The 19,922-nt window shown below is 35.4% G+C and overlaps 1 protein-coding gene across 1 annotated transcript in view; it reads right to left on the reverse strand.

Moving 5' to 3' along the window:
* TYR (tyrosinase) overlaps nt 1-19,922 on the reverse strand; it is a 105,191-nt gene that overhangs the window by 62,180 nt on the left and 23,089 nt on the right. The gene's annotated exons all lie outside the window — the stretch shown is intronic.

A 19,922-nucleotide genomic window follows, 5' to 3' on the forward strand; every position in this document is an offset into this window, starting at 1 on the left:
GATTGTATATGGGGCAGAGGTAAAGGAGAACCTTCGGGAGCCTTTCCATTTAAGATTGATTTTAGAACAATGTTCTTGGGAGGAGGACCTGGAAATAAATTTGCTTAACACTCTCTTTAACATGTACCCTGTAGAAAGTCTTAGTGAACCTGCAGTAGTGTGTCTATCCCGTTTGAATATACTGCTATAGAGAAAAGATTGTTAGAATTATGCAAACCCAGCTTTAAATTCTATATTTCTTACCAAAAATATGACCTTTGTCAAGTTAAAATTTTTTTGAGACTCAGTTTCTTCATTGGTAAGAGAGGGAATAATTAATGCCTATCTGGATTCTAATGAGGAATAATTCTGTAGCAGGTGTGAAGCTTCTAGTATAGAATCTGGCACAAATGAATGCTTCCCGAGTAGTACCTGTCACTTCTATCAGTTCATTGCATTTGAACAATGGGTGGTCATCATGAGAGGACTGGCCAAGAATATGGGGGTACTCCCCCTGCAGGAAAGTCTCTTTTGCCACAACTCCCCACCATCAGGACCCATCCCAGCACCCGACACCTCTCCCCTTCCTAAACTCCTTTGCTCTACAGAAACCTGACTGCTGCTTGCCTTTATCCAACATTAGAGTGATCTTAGAAAGTAGGATTGAGCCCAGCATCCCCCTACACCGCCATCTTCCTCACAGTGAATGGATAAAGAAATTGTGGTTTATATACACAGTAGAATACTACTCGGCAATAAGAAAGAATGAAATATGGCCTTTTGTAGCAACATGGATGGAACTGGAAAGAGTTATGCTAAGTGAATTAAGTCATACATACATACATACATACATACATACAGAGAAAGACAGATACCATATGTTTTCACTCTTATGTGGATCCTGAGAAACTTAACAGAAGACCATGGGGGAGGGGAAGGAAAAAAAAGTTAGAGAGGGAGGGAGGCAAACCATAAGAGACTCTTAAAAACAGAATAAACTGAGGGTTGATCGGGAATGAGAGGGAGGGAAGGGTGGGTGATGGGCATTGAGGAGGGCACCTGTTGGAAGGAGCACTGGGTGTTGTATAGAAACCAATTTGACAATAAATTTCATATTAAAAAAAATAAAGTAGGATTGCCATTCTAACAGTGTTCTCAGTGAGGCTTGTGTTTCTTTACTCGCTTCTTTGGCTAATTTTCCAGATACTGAATCTGGGAAAGCCTCCAAAGTTATTCAGAAAGGACATCTGAATAAGAAGCATATGGAATTTGTCAGAATATTGTGATACATGCTCAGAAATAGTTCAAAGATACAGACTGAGCAAATATCTGACCTCCTGTGACAGGTACTCGATTATTAATATAGATCATCTTACTATATTAACTCTTAAATGAACTGTGTACATCTTGTCTCTTGAAATAGACTAGAAATGCCTTATATGTAGGAACCAAATCTTTTGCTTTGATTTTCCACAAAGACAGAGACTCTCACATCTTGGTATTTAAAAGAAAACCAGATATAAAATATGTTTCAATCCTTCACTTATACCATTCTATAGAGATTGGGAATAAGAAATATACATTTCTCTCCATAAAATCTTAAGGGACCATCAGAAAGCTCTACTCTGCTGCTTGTTAAGAGACAAAACAGAGAAAAATGTCATGGATGTGAATACTATGAAATTTTGAATAAATGATTTTCTATTTTACTTCTTCACACAATTCATTATTTTGTCAGTAAATCACTCTGGAAAAATAAGAAAGGATTATACCAATATCAATAGATTCTCTTGCTGAGATTTTAATTCTCTTTTGGAAGAGCAAGTCAAAGAGGAAATTCTAGGCACCAAATAATAACAATTTATACTTGAAGCTTTTGAAATATCTTTTACATAGGTGATCTCATTTGAACCCCAGGGTGACCTGTTATTATAAATAACATCATTGTCCCAATTTACAGATGAGAAATCAAGTTTATAGAAGTTACACGTCTATTAGTTAACACACCTACATTCAAGCTAGTAATTGAGGGAATCAAGGAATCGAATATAGCTCTTCAAACCTGTGGGGTTTTTTTCCTCTACACTGTGGTTGGGTTGTATCTGTGCTGACTTGATACACCTTGGAAGCCTCTTTTTACTATGGACTACAAAATGAATTTATGAGCGTGCTGTTTCCATCTACTAAGAGCAAGGTGCAGGATGTGTCACTGTTTCACTCTTGTCCAAGGATCCCCCATGATGGGAAGTCTAATAAGTCAGCAGGGACCTTGTTAGCAGTCACAGATGCCAAAATGGCTCAAAGTTCGTTGTGAAGGGCAGTGACGGTTGCCCAAATTACTCTGTGTTAAGCCTTCAAAACTGCGTGTTGTGTTCCTACGGGAAATTAATAAACACAGTTTCTGGCTGATCATAACAGTACAAAACTTCAGCTTGTCAATCCATGATTTTTCTCTTTTGTTTCCTCCTCAAAAGTACTCTGGAGACTTTTTCTGTTTGTTTGTTTGTTTGTTTTTTACTGAAGCCTATCTCTGACCCCTGGAGATTCAGATTTAATTGGTATAGAGTGGGGGCTCAGGCACTTGGAATTTTAAAACACCCAAGTGATTCTAATGCGCAACCAGGGTTGAAATTCGCTGGTTTAGGCTAAATTGCTTTCCATCCTCTAAACTTGAGCTCACAATTTAAAAACTTTACCTCTGAATATATTATTCTCTTCACTTGAAAATTTCTCCTCCTATATCCTGACAGTCCAAAAATGCTTCTGCCTTTGAAATCCTACACCACACACTTCTGACTTAAAATATTTTCATGCTGATAACTTCTTCAACACGCATGCTTGAAAATGACGTTTAAAAAAGTCTAGCAATTACTATGTGGCAGGCACTGGATGGACATTTTTACATGTATCTAATTTAATTCTGATGCTTCTTTCTAGGAACCTGGGTTATAGATGTTACACTTTATCATGTCTGGTAGATTTTGATATGTGAGAAAGTACGTAGTTAAATCTTCAGAACAGAGTACCTTTATTTGATTTAATTTCATGTTAAGTGCATCTCAAATCTGTTTTAATATTTCTTAGAGTTTCAGTGATATAATTGGAGAAAAGAAAGCAGAACGATAGAAAAATGTACATTAGGGCATGTGAAGATTGAAGCGACATGACTGTTATGCCTCCCTGGCTATATTTCCCCTAATTACTCTCCTAATATGCAACTTAATTCAGGATCTATAAAGTGCATAGCCTCACGAGGTTACACACAATGATGTTAGGGGGTAGTAATTGATGGCTGAGTACTTTTAAAAGGCTTATAATTTAAATTACTTGTAGCAGAAATATAATATTGCAGATCAAAAAAAGATCTTGGCTCTAAGCAAGTCCCTAGATACAATGGAAGCATTAACTTTCAATCCAATTTCAGGCTTTCTCAAATAAAGTACTAGCTCTACAGCCATAAATGTAATTAATTAGCATTTATGTTTATTAGAAAATACTTTTAATTCCTCCGACAACAGTGAATGCAGCAATGTAACATATAATTATTAGATGATAGTTAAGTTCACAAATGCTTGACAATTTCTGTGGTTCTCCAAAATACAGTCCCAGAGCCAGCAGCATCAACTATAAATTTGTCAGAAATGCAAATCCTCTAGCCATACCAGAGAACTATTGAATCAGAAAGTCAGTGGGTTTCACCATTTGTGCCAAAACAAGTCTTTCAGGTAATTCTAATGCACACCAAAGTTTGAGAACCACTGCTCTAATTATTTGCATCGTTTGCACAAAGACAATGGTGGATACTTAGTCATAGTCATCTCCATAAACTCAATAAAGGAGAGCAGGAGAATTATTTCATGTGTCATCACTTTAAATTGTTTGTTACTTTAAATATCAGACTAATTTCTCCTGTTAGGAACCTCATTGTGTGTGTGTGTGTGTGTGTGTGTGTGTGTGTGTGTGTGTGTGTTTTACGTGTACATGAACATATGTAATCATTTTCTTTACATACATGTTACAAATATGCAGCATATATATAATTCATACCATCCAGTGATTTTTTTCAGCATTTCTCAGATATTATCTCTACTTTATGAACACATCCATAGAATGATCTTACACATCAATTGTCCATTTATTCATTTAAAATTTGTCTGAAACTTATTTTAAGGTAAAATTTTACAATGGCTTTCTATATTCTAGGTCTATATCCTATATCCTGGAAAGACTCAGGAATAGTGAACTACACAGCAGAGTCATTTAGTTCGCTGAATTATACAAACTGAAACAAAAAACTTTATAGACAAGGTGTTATTCAAGCTGTATTCTTGTCCCTGTTCTTCACTTATGACTGAATTGGTAGTGCTTGGTGCATTTGGTGTATTTCCTTGGGTGTGCTAAAACTTTGTTAGTATATTAATGCTAATGCTAACCAGTTTTGAAGCAAAGCTAGGGGAACCAACCATCCTAGTCCCTATTTGCCCCAGGTTGTTCTTGGTTTAGCACTGAAAAGCCTGTGTCATATGTAGGACCAGCTTCATAAGCATGCAGCTGAGTGTTCCCTGCCCAAAGCTGCCTGTACTTGGTTTAATGCTCTGCTGTTGCTATCTTGAAATTCTTAATATTTTTTTGAACAAGGTATTCCATATTTACATTTTGCATTGGGCTTTGCAAGTTATATAGCTAATCCTTGTCCTGGATGTGACAAGGACCCCATAATCCTAGGCAAACAGAGATGGTTAGTCACCCTGCTAAAGTTCTATATAACATTCTGTCATGACAGGCTTCATTTGATAGTGCAATTCTATAAAATACAAGTCAAGTGATTTAAATGTGTCCTTTTTCTTATTAATGCTTTGCTTTTTAATTAGGCAAGATCATTTAATGTTATTTTCATATGCAGGTTACTAATTCCCTATATATCTATAATTTTCTGTAATGAATATTTTAACATATTTGTGTTACATTTTATAGTTTGCAAAACACTTCCAGGCACATATTCTCATATATCATTCCCAGTAGTGTGCTAGCAAAGATTAATAGACAGATCTTGGAGGTGAAATGGGGCACAGGGGCAGAATACGCTGTTTTGTAGCATCTGTCAATTTTCATGGTGTAAATATTCCGATGATTGTTAGTTTCAAGGTACCAACTTGATGTCTTTGAGTAAGAATGGAGAAAAAAAAATGCTGTCAGCTCTCATAGCTGGTAAGAGCTCCAACATGTTACTGGATGTTCCTCAAATAAGGGAGATAGAATAGGGGTCACCATACTTATAGTGCAAATGCAGAGGTTGTGGAATCTGGATGAGATTAAAGTTCACATGTGTTTTGACTGGCTAATGCCAAAACTATCTCTTTAATTTTCTCATTCCAAATCCCGTGTTCTTCCCCTTATACCATTCTGTCTTTCTTATCACTCATATCTATAAATTTGTGTATAATAATTATTGCAACAAATGCACGGGAGCATACATATGCCATGGATGAAAAAGTTTAACATCAAATAAAGTTAGTTTTAGGGAAGAAAACTTAATAAAGATTCTACTTATATTAAATTAGGGGTAATTTTGAGATGCCTGGTTGGCTTAGTCAGTTAAGCATCTGACTTCAGCTCAGGTCATTATCTCATGGTTGGTGTGTTTGAGTCCTGCATCAGCCCTCTACTGTCAGCACAGAGTCTGCTTCAGATCCTCTGTCTCCCTTTCACTCTGCCCCCCCCCCCCGTTCGCACTCTCTCACTCTCTTTCAAAAATAAATGAAACATTAAAAAAAATAAAACAAAACTAAGGGTAATTTTTTTTTTTTTTTAAATTGAAGGGTAGTTGACACAATGCTGTATCAGGCTCAGGTGTTCAACATGGTGATTCCACAGCTCTACATTATGCTATTCGCACAAGTGGAACTACCATCTGTCACCATACAACACTATTACAGTATTTTTGACTATATTGTCTATGCTGTACCAAGGGTATTTTTAAGATACCTTTGATTAAAATCATTTGAAAATGTGTTCGAGGTTTTCACGGGTTTGCATTTTCAAACTTCAATTTCAAGGAGAGGCTTGTGCTTGCATAAGATGAAATGTCATCTTCACAATTTAATTATAAATGGAAATATTCGTATATTTTTTAAAAAAAAATTAATGCTTATTTTTGAGAGAGAGAGAGAGCATGAACAGGGGAGAGGCAGAAAGAGAGGGGGAGAGAGAGACAGACAGAATCTGAAGTAGGCTGCACGCTCTGAGCTGTCAGCACAGAGCCCGATGTGGGGCTTGGACTCATGAACTGCAAGATAATGACCTGAACCAAAGTAGGACGCTCAACCGACTGAGCCACCCAGGTGCTCCTGATTCATATATTTTATTTGCCTTTGTTACTGCTTAGTTACCACTTGGCCACAAAGATTTTTACAATTACAACACTTTCAACTTCTGTGTGGTAGGCACTAGGCTAAATGTTTCCTTATGTTCTTATGGAATTTAATCCTCTTAGTAACTCTGTAAATAGCATCATTAAGCCAACTTTCAGGTGGTGAAACTAAGGCACAATAAGAATCCGTGGTTTATCCAAAATCATTCAACTGATAAGTGGCAGAGCCAGGATTTGGGCTATCTACCAGATTTCAAAGGTCTGCTCCTAATCATTTTGTTATGCATTTTTAGTTGATATAGAGCTATCAGTTGTACTAAAATATAAAATCTCTGAGATGACAGTACATCTCTTCTAGTTCCAGCAGCACCCTTGTTTCCCTTAATTCTTTTCAATGAAAAAGCTGAGGCATCTGATCCAGCCCAGTTTTCCATAATATTCTCTTTCAGGGTAGAGAAGCTTCTATACTGGTGATTCCTACTCTCCCTCTTTTCTTGGATGAGTACCTTACAAGCTTCCTTCAAATGGTTTACAGTTAGCTGGATCAATCAAATCCCTGCCATAAAACACAGTGAAAGCTGGGATTCTGGTAATGCCACCAATATATAAGGCCAGATGTTCACCTCCTTAAGCCCAATATTTGTTTCTGTCAAATTGAATTCTCTTAATGAATTTCAGAAGTCTGTAGAAGGGTTTAACTGCATCTCATAGGGGCACTTGTACCCCAATGTTTATAGCAGCACTTTCAACAATAGCCAAATTATGGAAAGAGCCTAAATGTCCATCAACTGATGAATGGATAAAGAAGTTGTGGTTTATATATACAATGGAATACTACTTGGCAATGAGAAAGAATGAAATATGGCCTTTTGAAGCAATATGAATGGAACTAAAGAGTGTTATGCTAAGTGAAATAAGTCATACAGAGAAAGACAGATACCATATGTTTTCACTCTTATGTGGATCCTGAGAAATTTAACAGAAGACCATGGGGGAGGGGAAGGGGAAAAAAAGTTAGGGAGGGAGGCAAACCATAAGAGACTCTTAAAAACTGAGAATAAACTGAGGGTTGATTGGGGGGGGGATGGGAGGGAGAGGAAGGTGGGTGATGGGCATTGAGGAGGGTACCTACTGGGATAAGCACTGGGTGTTGTACGGAAACCAATTTGACCGTAAATTTCATATAGAAGGGTTTAATTGCATCTCAAAGGTTGATTTTTAAAAGTCATTTTAAATAGAAACTATCATCATGTTGTTACACTTTGGATGCCAACTCAGTTTAGGACTAATACTTGTCTGAAACAACTTTTGTCTACTGGAAACCTAAAATACTAGTCTACTCCATTATTTAGAATTTAGTTTGTATGTAGAGCTAGAAAATGAAACTGTGCATCAGCATGCAAGTCAGGGACTTTATTATTTAATGAAATTTTCCCATCACAGAGACTGTTGTAAGTAATTTACAAATGTTAACTCATGTCATCCTTGTAACAACACACGAGGAAGGTGTTGTGATTATCTTCACTTTTTAAATGAGGAACGTCAAGTAAAGACATGTTAAACTTACCAAAAATCATCTGGCTATTAAGTGATAGTATCAGGGTTTTAACCCAAGTAGTCTATTAATCACTACTCTCTGCTTCCTCTAAAACTTGGTCTCTCTATTTGAAAGACTTGGGGACACGACCTCCCCTGTTGATGATCCAATTTTGCTACCTATTATCTGTGTGACCTTGTCAAATTATTCTGAATCTCAGTTCCTTCATCTCCAAAATAAATGTAATAATAAAGATGGTATAAAGCTTTTGAGAGGAGTAATTAAGATAATGGATGTGAAAAGATTTTAGGAACCAAAAGAGTAGAGCTATTGATATAAGCAGTTGTTATTAATTACAGGACTCTCTGTGAATTTCTAAGGTTATTATGTTAGGATATTGGAAAGAATTTGTAATTTTCCCCTTTTTATTCTTTCCACTTTATCTTACCTACCCCAACTCATCTTGAGAATATCAGATCATCAAAGTTCCTCTAAAAATAAACACTTGGTTAGGTCCCTCTATTTAATAACACACTTCTCTCTTTTTAATCATTTACTTTCTTTGGATTATAATTACTTATTCATGGTCCAGTTCTTAGCTATACTGTAAGTGCGAAGACAGAAGGATCTGCATCATATTCACTAGTTATTGCTAGTGTATTGCGAAGTACCTGCACATGGCAGATGCTTTATAAATACTTGTTGAATAAATAAACATAGGATATTTATTTCTCCTCTTAAAACATGCAACCTAATTGCTAGCATAATTTTAAAATAAGTTATGCTAAAAAGTAAACTCAGTTAAGCTACAAATTTTGTGAAACATGCCCATAATGTTCCTAGGCTTATTGTTGAGTGAGAGGGATCATGGCTCTGAATCTGGCTCTTATGTATTTATTGAATAGGCCATCCTCTCAGTATTCTCCCAATAGAGTAATTAATTGTAGGTAGGCCCAAGCAGCTTGTATGAAAAATAGTTATCTTGTTGTTCCTCATTGGAGGAAATAATAGATGTTAGGAAAGAAAAGATAGGTGATTCTTCATTCAAACCAAACATGTTAATAGAAATAATTATTCACACATAAATCATGGGATACATTTTGGGAGATGCCATTGAGAAAGAAGAATATATAATGGCTAAGGAAAACAGAATTTCATGGATTTTTCTACCTGGTACAAAATGGGATAAAGTGGGAAAATATCATAGGAAAGTGGAGTGGGAAGAAGAAAGCAATGGCAAGTGAGAAAAGGTAAAATAAGAATCGAGCCTTCAATGTGAGACATCCTAGCCCAAAACTAAAACCCTCAGCGATTAGTAAATCCTAGAGAGGAAAAAAAGGGAAAGTCTCAAACAGAAAAACCCAACATATATCTATTCAATGTGTTCAAAAAAACCATTTATTTGAACTCCTGTATGCACAACAAGCCTCATATTTAGGTGTGGCCCTGAAAATGAATTGTGGCTAATGAAATATGAGCAGAAAGTAGGTAGACCACTTTCAGGTTTGACCTATATATTTTTCCTATAGGACTCTCCAAACACCTGCTTCTCTTGTCTCCCAGGAATATGCAGAAGAGCCATCAGAGAGTTGAGGGATAATGGAATCACTAAAATAGCCACATAAAAGGCCACTCACTAACTATTAACATTGAAACTGGACTTGGTGTGAGCAAGTGATCAATTTTTATCAGTTAGACAACTAACACTGGGGGCTTGTTTGTTACAGTTCTCATATTTTCATGAGTGTGGGCTACTATAACAAAGTATTGTAGGCTGGGTGGCTTATAAACAAAAGAAATTTATTTCTCAGGGTTCTAGAGGTTGTAAATTTGAGATAAGTAAGGGTGCCAGTATGGTCAAGTTCTGGTGAAGGCCCTCTTCCAGTTTGCAAATTACTGGCTTCTGGTTGTGTCCTCACATGGCAGAGATCAGAGAGGGAAGTAAGCTCTGTTGTGACTCTTATAAGGACACTAATCCTATTCATGAGGGCTGCATTCTCATGACCTCATCTAATCCTCATTAAATCCCAGGGGCCCACCTTCTAATACATTGCTAAGTGGTAGGGTTTCAACACATGAATTTGGAGGGGGCACAGTCAGTACATATATTCTAGCATGTTACTCTAATTTCCTAAATTATATCATAAATTCTCTAAACTTAATAACTTGAAAGGTCTGGAGTAAAAGAATATTTTGGCACTTCACTTACCACTACAGAAATACTGTTATCTTATATGAAACAGGAGACAGAACACTGTAGGGGAAGTACAGTAAAACCTTGGATTGTGAGCAACTTGTTCTGTGAGGGTTCCACAAGACGAGCAAACATTTCTAATAAATTTTAACTTGATAAACAAACAATGCCTTGCATTACAAGTAGTATGTGACACTGAATGTCACATGACCACAACTGAACCATTGGTTCTCTCTGTCTCTTGTGTCGGATTGTGAGTGATCGCCTCCCATGTTTGGATGTTCAGTCTCAGGCCATGGTGTTTGGCAGAAATCCATGATTTTTCAGAGTGTTGGAAGGTGCCCACAACTGGCACTAGTATATTTTTTTTTTTTGTCACTTCAAAACACCTATGGACAGTCCTTTGCTTTTCCATACAAGAATAAGCTTAGGAATGCTTTGCTTCATTCTAGGTCAGGCTGCCTGCAGATATAGACTCATTCCTCTGCAGCCTTATTGCCAGTTACATTAAATACAGTATATGACAAGAGTTTATTAATACTGTGCTGTAGTCAACATCATGCAAGCATATAAAATGGCCCCCATGCAGAAAAAGGTTGAAAAGAAAGGCAGTAAGAAGAAGGAGATGATTACGGTGGAAGTTAAGAAGGAAATCATTGAGAAGTACAAAAGAGGTATATGAATTGCCAAAATTGCAAGATTATATAAGAAGCCTATCTTGACCATTTGCACAGTATTAAAGAAGAAAGAAGAGATAAGGGGCTAGATTTGTTGTGGAATGAATCATCTGAGCTTCTGTTATTTCTTACGGGGAAATCTGCTTTGATATGTAAGTACTTTGGATTAAAGCATGTTTTCAGAATGAATTATGCTCGCAAAGCAAGGTTTTACTGTGCTTGATGTTAATTTTACAACAAACACTAGGAACGTATTTCAGCAAACACTAGGGAAAGGGATTGTAACAGAAATTGCTAATTTTTTCTCCAGCACAAGGTCTCTTCTTTTTCCTAATAATAAATATCCTAAATGTAGTGGGACACATGGCCACTAGCTGGAGATTACATTTTTGAGTTACCCTTTAGAGCTAAGTGTGGCCATGTTTGTTTGACCATAGAGATAAAACAGAATGGATGAGAGACACTTCTAACTTACGCCTTTAAAGGGAAATGGACAAGCATTCCTCTACCCACTTTCTGCTCTTCCTGCCAATGAAGTGAAGATATTAGAACGAAGATTTAGAGACAGACGTTGGGAGTTGAGCATGGTAGAATTGTACTACCAGTACTGGATTATCCACCTCTGTTGTTTCATGAGAACAAAATAAACATCTTTCTTTTTTAAGGCACCTTATTTGGGTTTTCTTTCTTACAGTATTTTAAAGTGAGTCCTAATAAATAGAAGGAGAAATAAGCAATATCTTATAGATATTAGCAATTAGAAATATCTTATAGAACTAATGATCTGTGCAATCTTGGAAGGAGTCCTTAGAACCATAGTTACTTTTGGTGTATATATAGGTGATGCTTCTTATCCTTATTAATTCCCATATTTCAAATATCTCTTCCTATAAAGTAAATCCTTTTCATCAGTATATACTCATCTACTTATTTAAGCACTGAAGTTATAATTTCAAGTGCACAAGCTTTCAAAGCTTCTATTGATAAGTCACCTACTGTGAGGTCAATGTCACATGATTCTGAATTTGCTATAGAATGAAAATGAAAAATAAGTATAGTTTGGGTTAAAATTATTGATAAAAATATAATAGAATTCTAAAACTATGCATAAATCTTAAAGAAATAAATCTTTATAAAATCTTTAAAAACATTTTCTTCATTGTAGTATAACAGAGGCTTCCCACATTTAACAAACATTATCTTATTTGACACTCATATGAACATTCACAGACAGACAGTGAGAAATATTCTATTTGATAGATGAAAAATATAGTGTGAATTTAAATGGTTTACCCAGGATCTCATGCCTTGAGTTCAAGTGATGTCTCTTCAAGGATATTAGTATAATTACCAAATTTCTAAACATTTCCCACTGAGATTATGAGCTCAGAAATCATACTGATTTTGAATTCCAGCTCTGCCATTTATGATCTATGTTGCTATAAGCAAATGACCTTGCATTTCTGACATACTTTTTTCTCATCTATAGAATGGGGATAATAAATAAAACTTACCTCTTAAGACAAGGTTGATAAAAGGTAGAAAAATTGTTTACTAAAGTACCTAACATTTAGTAACCTCTAAATAAATGTTAACTATTAGTTTTTTCTTAATTTTAATTTTTAAGAGAGGATATATTTATAGCATAATAAAAATGTACAACCCTAGGGAGTACAATTTATATTATATTTTATAATTTCATCCTCTAGAGCACAATACAATAAAAATTGGATGGTGTCACCAGAGTTGTATGAACAGTAACCTTAATGAATTTTTTTAGACCTTGATAGTTTTTATTTCACACATACTTGGCACTGTAAACAAGCTTCTATTTCACATGTTTTTCCTTGGATCCGGCTAAAACTCTACTATAAATTTCTGCTGAAATCTATAACTAACTAAAACAATGAATAATCACTTTGTTTTTTTTTTTATTTTTAATTTTTTATTTAAATTCCAGTTAGTCAACATACAGTGTAATATTAGCTTCAGGTGTACAACTTAGTGATTCAACATTTCCATACAACACTAGGTGCTCATCACAACAAATGTGCTCCTTAATTCCCATCATCTGTTCTACCCATCCCCCCAACCACCTTCCCTCATATAACTATCAGTTTGTTCTCTATATTTAAGAGTCTGTTTTCTTGGTCTGCCTCTCTCTCTCTCCATCCCCACCATGCTCACTTTTTGTTTCTTAAATTCCACATATGAGTGAGATCATATGGTATTTGTCTTTCTCTGACTGACTTACTTTGCTTAGCATAACACTCTCTAGCTCCATTCATGTCATTGCAAATGGCAAGATTTTATTCTTTTTTATGGCTGAGTAATATGTATGTATATGTAATACATGTATACATGCATTATATGTATATATATGTATGTATATATGTATACGTATACATGTATACATATATATGTATATGTATATATGTATGTGTAATATGTGTATATATGTATATTCCACTACATATATATAATATGTGTATATATATATATATTTATACACACCCCATCTTTATTCATTTATTAGGTGATGTATGCTTGGGCTGTTTCCATAGTTTGGCTATTGTAGATGATGCTGCTATTGGGGTGAATGTATCCTTTTTAATTAGTATTTTTGTATTCTTTGGGTAAATACCTAATAGTGTAATTTTTGAACTGTAGAGTATTTCTATTTTTAACTTTTTGAGAAACCTCTATGCTGTTTTCTATAGTGGCTGCACCAGTTTGAATTCCCACCAACATTGCAAGACGGTTCCCCTTGCCCTCACCAACACGTTTTTTCTTGTGTTGATTTTGGCCATTCTGACAGGTGTGAGGTAATATCTTGTTGTAGTTTTCATTTGCATTTCTTTGATGATTCTTGATGTTGAGCATCTTTTTCATGTCTGTTGGTCATCTGGATATCTTCTTTGGAAAAATGTATGTTCATGTCTTCTGCCTATTTTTAATTGGATTATTCATTTTTGGGTTTTGACTCTTATAAACTATATATTTTGGATACTAATCAATATTTTTCAGATATACCATTTGCAAATATCTTCACCCATTCCAGAGGCTGCCTTTTAGTGTTACTGATTGTTTCCTTCGCTGTGCAAAAGCTTGCTATTTTAATGAAATCCAATAGTTTGTTATTGCTTTTGTTTCCCTTGCCTCAGGAGACATCTAGTTAAGAGGTTGCTATGGTCAATGTCAAAGAGGTTATTGCCTGTATTCTTTTGATGGTTTTCTGTCTCACATTTAGGTCTTGCATCTATTTTGAATTTGTTTTTGTGTATGGTATGAGAGAGTGGTCCAGTTTCATTCTTTTGCATGTTGCTATACAGTTTTCCCAACACCATTTGTTGAAGAGACTGTTTTTACCATTGGATATTCTTTCCTGTTTTGTTGAAGATTACTTGACCATACAGTTGTGGGTCCACTTACAGGATTTCTTTTCTGTTCCACTGATGTATGTATCTATTTCTATGCCAGTACCAAAATATCTAGATTATGACAATTTTGTAAATAACTTGAAGTCTGGAATTTTGATGCCTCCAGCTTTGCTTTTCTTTTTCAAGGTTGTTTTGGCTGTTCGGGATCTTTTGTGGTTTTATACAAATTTGCAATTGTTTATTGTAGTTCTGTGAAAAATGCTGCTGGTATTTTGATAAGGATTACATTAAATGTGTAGATTGCTTTGGGAAGTATAGACTTTTTTTAAAATGTTTTATTTATTTATTTTTATTTTATTTATTTTTTTACTTTACATCCAAGTTAGTTAGCATTAGTGCAACAATGATTTCAGGGATAGATTCCTTAATGTCCCTTACCCATTTAGCCCATACCCCCTCCCACAACCCCCTCCCAAACCCTCTGTTTGTTCTCCATATTTAAGAGTCTCTTATGTTTCATCTCCCTCCCTGTTTTTGTATTATTTTTGCTTCCCTTCCCTAATGTTCATCTGTTTTGTATCTTACAGTCCTCATATCAGTGAAGTCATATATTTGTCTTTCTCTAATTTTGCTTAGCATAATACCCTCTAGTCTATCCACGTAGTTGCAAATGGCAAGATTTCATTCTTTTTGATTGCCAAGTATACTCCATTGTATATATATATCACATCTTCTTTATCCACTCATCCATCGATGGACATTTGGGCTCTTTCCATACTTTGGCTATTGTTGATAGTGCTGCTGTAAACATGGGGGTGCATGTGTCCCTTTGAAACAGCATACCTGTATCCCTGGAATAAATACCTAGTAGTGCACTTGCTGGGTTGTAGGGTAGTTCTATTTTTAATTTTTTAAGGAACTTCCATACTGTTTTCCAGAGTGGCTGCACCAATTTGCATTCTCACCAGCAGTGCAAAAGAGGTCCTCTTTCTCCACATCCTTGCCAACATCTGTTGTTGCCTGAGTTGTTAATGTTAGCCATTCTGACAGGTGTGAGGTGGTATCTCATTATGATTTTGATTTGTATTTCCTGGATGATGAGTGATGTTGAGCATTTTTTCATGGTTCGGTTGGCCATCTGGATGTCTTCTTTGGAAAAGTGTCTATTCATGCCTTTTGCCAATTTCTTCACTGGATTATTTATTTTTTGGGTGTTGAGTTTGATAAGTTCTTTATAGATTTTGGATACTAACACTTTATCTGATACATCGTTTGCAAATATCCTTTGCCATTCCATCAGTTGCCTTTTAGTTTTTTCTGATTGTTTCCTTTGCTCTGCAGCAGCTTTTTATTTTGATGAGGTACCAATAGTTCATTTTTGCTTTTGCTTCCCTTGCCTCCAGAGATGTGTTGAGTAAGCAGTTGCTGTAGCCAAGGTCAAAGAGGTTTTGCTTGCTTTCTCCTCGAGGATTTTGATGACTTCCTGTATTACATTTAGGTCTTTCATCCATTTTGAGTTTATTTTTGTGTATGGTGTAAGAAAGTGGTCCAGGTTCATTTTTCTGCATGTCACTGTCCAGTTTTCCCAGCACCATTTGCTGAAGAGACTGTCTTTATTCCATTGGATATTCTTTCCTGCTTTGTCAAAGGTTAGTTGGCCATATGTTTGTGGGTCCATTTATGGGTTGTCTATTCTCTTCCATTGATCTGAGTGTCTATTTTTGTGCTAGTACCATACTGTCTTGATGATTACAGCTTTGTAATACAGCTTGAAGTCTGGGGGAAGTATAGACTTTTTAAGAATATTTGTTCTTCCAACCTATGAATGTGGAATGTCTTCCCATTTCTTTGTGTTGTCCTGAAATTTCTATCATCAGTGCTTAATAGTTTTCAGACCATAGGTCTTTTGCTTCTTTGATTAGGTTTATTCCTAGGTATCTTACGGTTTTTTGGTGCAATTGTAAATGGGATTGATTCTTTAATTTGTCTTTCTTTTGTTTTTAAGTTTATTTTTGAGAGAGAGAGAGAGAGTGAGAGAAAGAATGAGAGAGAGAGAGAATGAGTGGGGGGAAGGGCAGAGAGAGGGGGAAACAGAGGATCCAAAGAGGGCTCTGTGCTGACAGCAGAGAGCCCAATGTGGGGCTCTAGCTCAGGAGCCTTGAGATCATTACTTAAGCAGAGGCTTAACCAACTGAGCCATTCGGGCACCCCTTAATTTCTCTTTCTGAAGCTTCATTATTGGTGTATAGAACTGCAACAGGGGTGCCTGGGTGGATCAGTTAGTTAAGCTTCTGACTTGGACTCAGGTCATGGTCTCACAGTTTGTGAGTTTGAACCCTGCACCGGGCTCTGTGCTGACAGCTCAGAGCCTAGAGTCTGCTTGGGATCCCGTGTCTCCCTCTCTCTCTGCCCCTCCCCCACTCACAGTCTGTCTCTGTCTCTCTCTCAAAAATAAACAAACATTAAGAAGATTAGAAAAAAAAAGAAATGCAACAGATTTCTGTATGTTGATTTTGTATCCTGTGGCTTTACTGAATTTGTGTATCAATTCTAGCAGGTTTTTGATGGAGTCTTTAGGGTTTTATGTATAGAGTATCATGTCATCTGCAAATGGTGAAAGTTTTACTACTTCCTTGTTGATTTGTATGCCTTTTATGTCTTTTTGTTGTCTGATGTGTGGCTGTGACTAGGACTTCCAGTACTATGTTGAACAGAAGTGGTGAGAGAGGACATCCCTGTCTTGTTCCCAACCATAGATGAAAAACTCTCAGTTTTTTCCCAGTGAGGATGATATTAGCTGTGGGTTTTTCATATATGGCCTTTATTATATTGAGGTATGTTCCCTATAAACCTATTTTGTTGAGAGTTTTTATGAATGGATGTTGTACTTTGTCACATGCTTTTTTCTGTATCTATTCAAATGGTAATATGATTCTTATTCTTTCTTTTTTTAATCTGGTGTATAGGTTTGATTGATTTGTGAATATTGAATCACACTTGCATCCCCACAATTATTCCCACTTGATCGTGGTGAATGATTCTTTTAATGTCCTGTTGGATTCAGTTTGCTAGTATTTTATTGAGAATTTTTTTCATCCGTGCCCATCAAGAATAGTTTTCATCCGTGCCCATCAAGAATAGCCTGTAGTTTTCTTTCTTAGTGGATTCTTCATCTGGTTTTGATATCAGGATAATGCTGGTCTCATAGAATGAATTTTGGAAGTTTTCCCTCCTATTGTATTTTTTTGAATAGTTTGAGTATAAATAATCACTGTGATCCTCTTAAACTTAATAACAAAGAAGAAAAATATAATTATTCATAGTCTCTGGCATGAAATTGACTGGCTTGAAAAAGATAGAGACTAGAGTTAACCCTTGTTATTTGTAGATGTAACATTTTAATTTTAGATCAGATTTTTCCAAATAAGTGTTTGAAATTTATAAACCAAAAGATTTTAAAACAGTATTTGTAGAAATAAAAGACACAAGATGATAGGAGTGAATGCATTCTATGGTCAAATATGTTGGAAATTTTTCTAGTTAAACAAATCAAAAAAGCTTTCTATATTGTAGAATTTCTCAGATTTCTTATTCTAAGATGTGTAAAAAGGGTATGTACCATCTATATTTCCTAAATAATTTAGTCTAATGATCAACTTTTTATTCTACTCTATACAGATTTCTTTAAAGGAAAAATTGATTGCTTATTTCATAGATTGTTTAGACTACTTATATAAAATTCCCAAAACTTATGACATGTAACAATTTACATTTTTCTTCAGACCAGGAATTTGACAAATGGAAGATTTAAAAATAGGAGCAAGACTCTTTCTTAACCAGTGACCTAGGCTAGTCATTTACTTGGTCGTTGCCTCATAAAATATTTCTGTTCTTACTTTACTAAAACATAAACAGTAGCTAATATGAATTTATATGGAAATTCATTCCTTCATAAAATATGATTATAAAATAAAAAGCAAATGTTAATGATGTTTGTATAAATGAAAACAAGGCAAGGATTTCTAATAAGGGTGGTTCTTAAGATTAATAAAGATGTTTTAGAGATGTAGCAGTTCTTGGCCTACTAGAACTATGATGTATATTTAAGGAAATTTCTGTGAACAATCCATAGGTTCAGGTGAATTGTATACTAGTTATTGGGTAATTACTTTATTCTCTTGGGCAATAATTCTATCTATCTCAAGCTGGCAGGAAATAAATGATAATAGCTATTTGCTGAATGCAACATTTAAAATAAAATTTATATTATGCTTGCCCTAAGGCTGTTTCCCATGTATCAATAACTATAATATTATCTTGTATGGTGCTACAAATTTTGGTTCTTGATTTATGAATAAAGCCAATGTGCAAAAGTATTGTCAAATGCTTGACCAAACAAAGACCGTTAATAGTAGGGTCTTTTACCTCATCCATCTACTTAAAAGTAAACATTTTTGTTTGTATCTTGGTTTTGTTTGTTTAAAAATTGAAGTTATAATTATTTTTTTATTTTTTTAAGTTCTAATTTTGAGATAGCTGTAGATTCACATAAAAATGTTAAAAAATAATGAGAAATTTCATGTGCCCTTTATTCAATTTCCCCCAATGGTATCACCTTGAAAACCCAATAGCCAAGATATTGTCCTTGTAAAAGTCTAGATATAAGACACTTACATATTAAACTAGCCTCACATGAGGGATGTTGGGCTGTGGTTTTCTTTCTTTCCCTTTTTTTAAAGGATATTTTCCTGTCAGATTTATGTTATTGATTGATTTCTAGTTTGATTCTATTTTCGTAAAAGAACAGAATCTGTATGATTTCAATTCTTTTAAATCTATCAAGGTCTGTTTTATGGTCTAGGATGTGGTTCATCTTAGTATATATTTTCTGGGCACTCAAAAAGAATGTTTATTCTTTTGTTGTTGTGTGAAGTGTTCTATAAATGTCAATTGGATCTTTTTGGTTAATGATGATGTGAGATCTTCTACATCCTTGTAGGTATTCTGTCAAGCCTTATCAATTTTTACGAAAGGGGTATTAAATTCTCCAACTATATAATTGTGGATTTGTATGTTTTTCCTTTCAGTTTTATCAACTTTTGCTTCATATATTTTGGAGCTCCATTGTTTGGTGCATACATATTTAGGATTGCTATGTCTTCTTGGTAGAATGACTCATTTATCATTATATGATGTTCCTCTCTGTCATCTCAGTGTTAACTATCTACTAATGGTCTTTTCTCATTCAAGCATGAAAGTTTCTTGGTGTGATGAGTGATTTGTGTTTGAAACCTAAACATTTTGAGTATTATGTTTTGAGACTCTTATCTTATTAAATCTTCTGTTTTAACTGGCTTTCTTTGCTTCAACTCCAACAAGGGAAAGGGAAACAAATATTGCCTCGTAACTGCTAGGTGGGGATAGAAGTCCAGGTTATCCATTTGACCTGCTTTCCATGAAGCCTCTATACTTTCTGGCTTTGAAAAGTAGGAATGCCTCATTACTGCTCCCCACCTGGCCTCCATTCATAACACAGATTAAATGGCCTCAATGTCACTGGGTAGTAGTGGAGGCCCTGCCTCACCATAAGTCTCCTTTGACACCAGTCCAACAGAGATTACTGCCAGGTGGGTATGGAAGTGCAGGTTCTCTGCATCACCTTCATGTAAGATAGGGGGAGTGGTTCCTCACTTCGTGGTTGGGATGGAAATCTCTCTCTTTTTTTTTTTTAATTTAAATTCAAGTTAGTTAACATACAGTGTATTCTTGGCTTTAGGAGTAGAAC

This window comes from Lynx canadensis, chromosome D1 (genome assembly GCF_007474595.2).
Source record: "Lynx canadensis isolate LIC74 chromosome D1, mLynCan4.pri.v2, whole genome shotgun sequence".
Lineage (NCBI taxonomy): Eukaryota > Metazoa > Chordata > Mammalia > Carnivora > Felidae > Lynx > Lynx canadensis.